Below are 9,221 nucleotides of genomic sequence, written 5' to 3'. Positions count from 1 at the left end.
CAAGACACGAAAAATCCAACAGATTTGCCTACTTTAAATGTCGCTTTTGCATTCTGAATCTAGAGATTTCGTCTCATGCAAAACGTGCCCCCAATGAAATATATTTCCAAAGTTTGCAAGCGGCCGCTGAGGTTCAATTATCCATAGTTTGATAGTTGCTGAAAAAAAGTACCCGTAAACTTCTAACATTTATTTTGCCAGAACTCAAAGCAGCAAAAAAAACTAAGCGAACTTTATTCAACAGAGCAACAGAATTCAAAGACGTTTAACGTACCTGCATTGGTTTTGAAGGAAAACCTATTCAGGACAATTTAGAAATGAATTTAGAAATTCGAAAACTCAGAAAGGAATAGAAAAAGGAACATTGAAGTATTTAGAAAAGCTGAAGACTTTTGTAATGAATTTTCTAGATTACATGATACGGTTGGAGTAAATGATTTGAATGATTGGCAGACATGCTGCAACACAGAAATATCGAAGTTTAGAAGTATTCGCTGTATATCAGTCATACAAACTTCAATACTATTTGAAAAGAAACACTTAAAAACTTGCTGAACCAAGTTCCATTACATATTACCATAATCGAAGATAAGGGGTGATCCGTAGCATATATATTTTTCCACAGAAATTTCAGAGTTCGCAGGTATCTGCAGCGGTTCAATGTATCTGCGCAATGAGCTTCGAAGACAGCAATTTCAAATCTATCCATAAATGAGCAACTGAAGACTTTTATAATCAATTTTTTACTTCATATATATGTTACGGTTAGAGTCAAAATGTAAAATGAATGGCACAGTATATAAATTGTATAGTTTGCAGATTTTCACTGTATTTCAATGATCCGAATCTACAGCATTATAATGAAAAGTTGTCAAAAGTCATGATGTTGCATTAAAATGACATAGCGCACATTGCATTCAGAAATTCTGTAAGTTTCTGGGGATGTTGTTAGGTATTATATTTGATCACATCCAAAACTGAGCAACTGTATCGGAATGAATTTTTTTTATAATAATTCCATATCTGTAGTTTGCAAAGTGGAAATACTCAACATACATGTCATTCCATAAGTTTTGTTATTAAAATTTGTGTTTGCATACCGCATTTCTAAGATACGACTTTTCATATCATTAGCAAAAAAAGCATCCAAAGGCTTTCTGGAAAAGTTTCCAAATTTATCACTCGACAGACCTAATGGGAAAAGAATAACTACACATTATACCAAGACCAGATTTTTTTTTGAAAATCTGATTTACAAAATGTGCAATTCAAGATCATGATTAGAAACCTTTCGAATCATGTTACCACAATCATCATGAAGGAGTAGAAAATCATAGAACACATATTAGGGAACGAATTAATAATATGAATCGATCCGCTGCAAAACTGATGGCGTGAAAACAAGGATCGGAGAGAGCAGAGCCAAACAGAATATCAAGCAAAATATGGGGATGTTTAAAAATAATGATGACACAAGAAATAAATTAGAAAACATTTATTCAATTAAAGTTTCTAATATCATTCTAACAGTTCCGTGTGTTTTTGTTCTATTTATTCGTATGTATAACCTATTTACACATGATATATAACCACGCCAGTGACGATATATTCGCACTAGACAATATTTCTCGTAATCTGGTTTAATTGAAGGATTATTTCAGTCAACACTTATTTCCAATCGAACGAAATAATGAAATCTTGAAAAGTTTCGTTGACATATTGCATCGCGCATTTTTTATATTCTTTTTCACACACACATCACAGACTGCATTTACGCGGCCGCTTTGATACCGGTTTAATATATCACAAATTTTAAAAAAATAAATAGTAATATGCACTTCTGTAGATGACGAAAATTATTTTTTTATTTATCCCGCACGCACTTCGTAATGGAAAAACTCTGTTCATGCGATCAAAAACCGACACGAGGTTTGTACATAGTACATATATATATGTATATCGATCGAATTTATGACTGCTGTTACCAGCTGTGCTGCGCCGTGTGCTACGTTATGAAGTTGATGTCAGATTTCCAATCATCAACAACTAATTTCAACAACCAATCACAACGTCTAAAAATGCATGTCGTCAGATCCAACCAATCAGAAACTCGATAGCATCAAAGTGCCTTTGGTGGTGTTATAATTTAATATACAGGCACATAAATTTTTGAATGTGTTGGTAACTTTTGAATAACTTGAGCCCGTGCAAAGTTTTTTCTCAGCAATTACGCCACCAATGATGCTGATTTTGGGCTCATTCGATAGAGAATTTCTCAATTAGCTGAAAGTTCAATTTTCAAAGTCGTACATAACTCATAGGCTTCGCAATTAAAGAAAATCACATGCCAATTTTACCCCCACCACCGCGAATCGTTTTATTCAGAGAAAGTATAGTCTCGGCGAGAGTCTCGGGCCAGCAGACGACAGAGCTGTCAATGTACTTGTCTCGAGACTCTACCGAGTCTCTTGATAACGAAAATGTACTTACCTTAAAATTAAGCTGAAAATAAATGTAAAATTAATGATTAATTAAACTGGTTTTAAATAATCAATAATTACGAGTTAAACGAAATTGTAAAGTATATAAGAACGGTATATAAGAGTCACGGATACTCACTTTATTTGTGTGCGCCAACCAACACCGAGACGCCCGGCCTCACCGATACTCCAACGGGACGCTGCTATTTAAGAGCGCAGGCGCGCCGCACTCATCAGTTCTCGAATCTCTCCACAGTTAGCCAGTCGAACTCCGGCCGAGAGCGTGCACGGATACTCCCGCGGAGCAGCTGAAAATCGAAAAGTTTTTAATAAGTTTTAAAGTTCTCGAATCTCTCCACAGCTAGCCAGTCGAACTCCGGCCGAGAGCGAGCACGGATACTCCCGCAGAGCAGCTGAAAATCGAAAAGTTTTTAATAAGTTTTAAAGTTCTTTTTCGTACAAGTTAATCGTACGAGTTCATTTTAATTTTGTAACATCGCAACTTAAAAGTTTGTAACAATACATAAGTGTACAAAGGGTGAAAAGTGTTTTAAAATAATTATTTAAATCATCCTCAAAACCCTCGTTGAGTAATTTCCACCGAATCTCGCGATTAATTAATAATTTATTTCCGTTGAGTAATTTCCACCGAAACTCGCGATAATTCGAAATCATTTCTTTCGTTCGAGTATTTTTCACCGAAACTCGCGAATTATTATCATCAATTTTCTTCGAGTGATTTTTCCATTCTTTTCTTCGAGAATCAACATTTCTTAATTCAATAAAATCGAGCCTAATTATTTTTCTCGAATTATAAATTTTCACGAGTTATTTTCATCAAGATTAACTAGAGTCTCAATTTCATGTTTTACAAAAACTCGTGTTCATTACTGAACGAATTTATTAATTTCATTCTCTCTTTTATCTGACATCGTAAATTCTTTAAAACGTGGCATTATTTAATTTCATTTTCATGCCTTAATTCAGCGATAAACCTGCGGATTTATTTCCTTTATAATCTGGCATATTTCTTTTATTCAATCTCTCAGTTGAATAATCAATTCAAGTTTTTGCATACGATTCTTTTTGTGCTAGACTCAGGCACGTTAGATCGTATTTTAAATTCCTTCATTTGTATCGTTCGGTGCTGGAGAATTTGGCACGCCGATACATATTTCTCTCTCTCTCTCTTTCTCGTTGCTCTGTGCTGGAGAATTTGGCACGCCAACGAGATTTCTATCTCTCTCTCTCTCCTTCTCATTGTTCTGTGCTGGAGAATTTGGCACGTCAACGAGATTTCTTTCTCTTTTCTATCCTTTAAACAAACTTGAATTAATTATCGAAATATAAATTTAATTATGAAATTCTCTTATTATGCCTAAACGTCGAGGAGGCGTTAAATTTCAAATCCGCCGGGCTATCGCACGTGCCTGTAACAGACCCGCTCTAAATCGCGGTAATAATAAATCGTGTGTGAAAACATTGTGCAAAGCCACTCAACACTCACAGCTATCTGAAAACTCCGGTGTCGAATATCCGAACGATATTATTTATAATTTGGTGTTAAAATCGGGTCCGAGTAAAACTCGCGTCGTTTCCGACGTTATCATTCGGAAGAGCATCTTCATTATCGACGCTAATTCGCCATACTCATTGGGACGTTTGGTCGGTTCATCGATCTTCACTCAACGAGAGGAGTACAATCCCGATTGTGAAAACATCTCGGAGGCATCGACCGTTTCCCGACCATCAACACCAATCGACATCGAAGTAATAACAATTGATTAACTCATCCGTCGAAGAATAATTAAACGGTAAGTGAGTTTTATTTTATTTTTATTCTGGAAAGGTCATCCGGTAAATATCGCACGAGCATAGGTTTCGGTCCTGAGGGGGAAAATCTCACCTTCTCAAATACGAGATCTAAAATAAGTCTACGCGTCGTACCCCGTGTATCATTTTTCTGGACAAATAAATTCTTCCGGTTACCGACCATCGAGCATACTGCCGACGGTAATTCAGTCTGTATCAATTCAATCGGTCAAGTAGAGTTCCACATTTCCAGCAGTCGGTAAATTAACTAACCGCGACCAGGGTAAATCCCTGTCATACCAAGCGGGCTGCTCTAAAAAGTTTCTCTCTTACCGTCCGTAGCCGTGAATCGTATTGTCAGTATTTCGTTAGATAATTTGTCTCTCTCTAAAAATCCGGGCATTAAACCACACGACGTAACACGTGAAAATTGGTGATCACCGATAAACTTTTGTTCAAATCGATAAAAATGAACAAGATTTACTGACATTTCGAACAGAACAGCTTTTCGACGTGCGATCCCAGATCATAACTTACGATCGAGTGACGTCATTTCCGAACGTTCATAATCGTGAAAATTGGTGATCACCGATACACTTTTGTGTGAATGAACACAAATTGACAAGATTCACTGACATTTCGTTCTGAATCGCTTTCCGATGTGCGAATCGAGATCATACATTACAATCGAGTGATGTCGTTTCCGAACCATCATAAACGTGAAAATTGGTGATCACCGATAAACTTTTGTGCAAATCGATAAAAATTAACAAGATTTACTGACTTTTCGAACAGAACAGCTTTTCGACGTGCGATCCGAGATCATAACTTACGATCGAGTGACGTCATTTCCGAACGTTCATAATCGTGAAAATTGGTGATCACCGATACACTTTTCTGTGAATCGACACAAATTGACAAGATTCACTGACATTTCGTTGGGAATCGCTTTCCGATTTGCGAATCGCGATCACACCTTACAATCGAGTAATGTCGTTTCCGAACCATCATAAACATGAACATTGGTGATCACCGACACACTTTTGTGTGATTCGATAAAAATTAACAAGATTCACTGACATTTCGAACTGAACAGCTTACACACCTTACAATCGAGTGATGTCGTTTCCGAACCATCATAAACATGAACATTGGTGATCACCGACAGACTTTTGTGTGATTCGATAAAAATTAACAAGATTCACTGTCATTTCGAACTGAACAGCTTTCCGACGTGCGATTCGAGATCATAACTTACAATCGAGTGATGTCGTTTGAGAACGTTCATAAACGTGAAAATTGGAGATCACCGATACACTTTTGTGTGAATCGACACAAATTAACAAGATTCACTGATATTTCGTTCTGAATCGCCTTCCGATGTGCGAATCGAGATCATACATTACAATCGAATCGTGTTGTTTCTGAACGTTCATAAACGTGAAAATAGGGCATCACCGATACACTTTTGTATGAATCGATACAAATTAACCAGATTCACTGACATTTCGTTCTGAAACGCTTTCGGATGTGCGAATCGCGATCACACCTTACAATCGAGTGATGTAGTTTCCGAACGTGCATAAACATGAAAATTGGTGATCACCGATTCACTTTTGTGTGAATCGACACAAATTGACAAGATTTACTGACATTTCGTTGGAAATCGCTTTCCGATGTGCGAATCGCGATCACACCTTACAATCGAGTGATGTCGTTTCGGAACCATCATAAACATGAACATTGGTGATCACCGACACACTTTTGTGTGATTCGATAAAAATTAACAAGATTCACTGACATTTCGAACTGAACAGCTTTCCGACGTGCGATTCGAGATCATAGCTTACAATCGAGTAATGTCGTTTCCGAACGTTCATAAACATGAAAATTGGTGATCAACGATACACTTTTGTGTGAATCGACACAAATTGTCAAGATTCACTGACATTTCGTTCTGAATCGCTTTCCTATGTGCGAATCGCGATCACACCTTACAATCGAGTGATGTCGTTTCCGAACCATCATAAACATGAACATTGGTGATCACCGACACACTTTTGTGTGATTCGATAAAAATTAACAAGATTCACTGACATTTCGAACAGAACAGCTTTTCGACGTGCGATCCGAGATCATAACTTACGATCGAGTGACGTCATTTCCGAACGTTCATAATCGTGAAAATTGGTGATCACCGATACACTTTTGTGTGAATCGACACAAATTAATCAAATTCACTGACATTTCGTTCTGAATCGCTTTCCGACGTTCGATTCGAGATCATTACACGTCGGAAAGCGATTAAGACCGGAATATCAGTGAACCTTGTTAATTTGTATTGATTCGCACAAAAGTGTATCGGTGATCACAAATTTTCATGTTTATGAACGTTCGGAAACGACATCACTCGATTGTAACTTATGATCTCGAATCGCACGTTGGAAAGCTGTTCTGTTCGAAATATCAGCGAATGTTGCTAAATTGTATCGATTCACACAAAAGTGTATCGGTGATGACCAATTTTCACGTTTATGAACGTTCGGAAACGACATCATTCGATTGTAATGTATGATCTCGGATCGCACGTCGAAAAGCTGTTCTGTTTGAAATGTCAGTGAATGATTTAAATGGTATCGATTCACACAAAAGTGTATCGGTGATCACCAATAATCATGTTTATGAACGTTCGGAAACGACATCACTCGATTGTAATGTATGATCTCGAATCGCACGTCGGAAAGCTATTCAGTTCGAAATGTCAGTGAATCTTGTTAATTTTTATCGATTCACACAAAAGTGTATCGGTGATCACCAATTTTCATGTTTATGAACGTTCGGAAACGACATCACTCGATTGTAAGGTATGATCTCGAATCGCATGTCGGAAAGCTGTTCAGTTCGAAATGTCAGTAAATCTCGTTAATTTTTATCGATTTACACAAAAGTTTATCGGTGATCACCAATTTTCACGTTTATGATGGTTCGGAAACGACATCACTCGATTGTAATTTATGATCTCGAATCGAAATGTCATTGAATATTGTTAATTTGTCATGAATTGAACAAAAATTTTATTGGTGATCAACAATCTTCATATTTATGAACGTTCGGAAACGTTTTCATCGCTCAATTGTCAGTTCAGATCTCAAATGGCCCTTCGGATTGCGATACTAAATGTCTGTAAAATTGTTTATATGTGACGTTTATCGGTGAACGTTTACAATCTTTCATAAACATGAAAATAGGTAATCAGCGATAATCTTTTGTGTTAATCGTTACAAATCAACAATTTTTTGCGACATTGCTATCAGAATCGCAATCCGAAATGCGATTCGAGAGCGGAACTGACAATCGAACGATGTCGTTTCTGAACGTTCACAAATATGACAATTGGTGACCACAAATAAACTTTTGTGAGAATCGTTACAAATTATCAAGATTCACTGACAATTCGAACAGAATCGGTTTCCAACGTGCGATTCGAGATCATAACTTACAATCGAGTGATGTCGTTTGAGAACTTTCAAAAACGTGAAAATTGGAGATCACCGATACACTTTTGTGTGAATCGACACAAATTAACAAGATTCACTGATATTTCGTTCTGAATCGCTTTCCGATGTGCGAATCGAGATCATACATTACAATCGAATGATGTCGTTTCCGAACGTTCATAAACGTGAAAATTGGAGATCGCCGATATACTTTTGTGTGAATCGACACAAATTAACCAGATTCACTGACATTTCGAACTGAACAGCTTTCCGACGTGCGATTCGAGATCATACCTTACAATCGAGTGATGTCGTTTCCGAACCATCATAAACGTGAAAATTGGTGATCACCGATAAACTTTTGTGTAAATCGATAAAAATGAACAAGATTTACTGACATTTCGAACAGAACAGCTTTTCGACGTGCGATCCGATATCATAACTTACGATCGAGTGACGTCATTTCCGAACGTTCATAATCGTGAAAATTGGTGATCACCGATACACTTTTCTGTGAATCGACACAAATTGACAAGATTCACTGACATTTCGTTGGGAATCGCTTTCCGATTTGCGAATCGCGATCACACCTTACAATCGAGTGATGTCGTTTCCGAACCATCATAAACATGAACATTGGTGATCACCGACACACTTTTGTGTGATTCGATAAAAATTAACAAGATTCACTGTCATTTCGAACTGAACAGCTTGCCGACGTGCGATTTGAGATCATAACTTACAATCGAGTGATGTCGTTTAAGAACGTTCATAAACGTGAAAATTGGAGATCACCGATACACTTTTGTGTGAATCGACACAAATTAACAAGATTCACTGATATTTCGTTCTGAATCGCCTTCCGATGTGCGAATCGAGATCATACCTTACAAACGAGTGATATCGTTTCCGAACGTTCATAATCATGAAAATTGGTGATCACCGATACACTTTTGTGTGAATCGACACAATTTAAAACATTCACTGACATTTCGAACAGAACAGCTTTTCGACGTGCGATCCGAGGTCATACATTACAATCGAATGATGTCGTTTCCGAACGTTCATAAACGTGAAAATTGGTGATCACCGATACACTTTTGTGTGAATCGACACAAATTAACAAGATTCACTGATATTTCGTTCTGAATAGCCTTCCGATGTGCGAATCGAGATCATACATTACAATCGAATGATGTTGTTTCCGAACGTTCATAAACGTGAAAATAGGACATCACCGATACACTTTTGTATGAATCGATACAAACTAACCAGATTCACTGACATTTCGTTCTGAAACGCTTTCCGACGTGCGATTCGAGATCATAAGTTACAATCGAGTGATGTCGTTTGAGAACGTTCATAAACGTGAAAATTGGAGATCACCGATACACTTTTGTGTGAATCGACACAAATTAACAAGATTCACTGA

This window comes from Venturia canescens, chromosome 8 (genome assembly GCF_019457755.1).
Source record: "Venturia canescens isolate UGA chromosome 8, ASM1945775v1, whole genome shotgun sequence".
NCBI classification, from domain to species: domain Eukaryota; kingdom Metazoa; phylum Arthropoda; class Insecta; order Hymenoptera; family Ichneumonidae; genus Venturia; species Venturia canescens.
Note: the sequence above shows the minus strand (reverse complement) of the source record.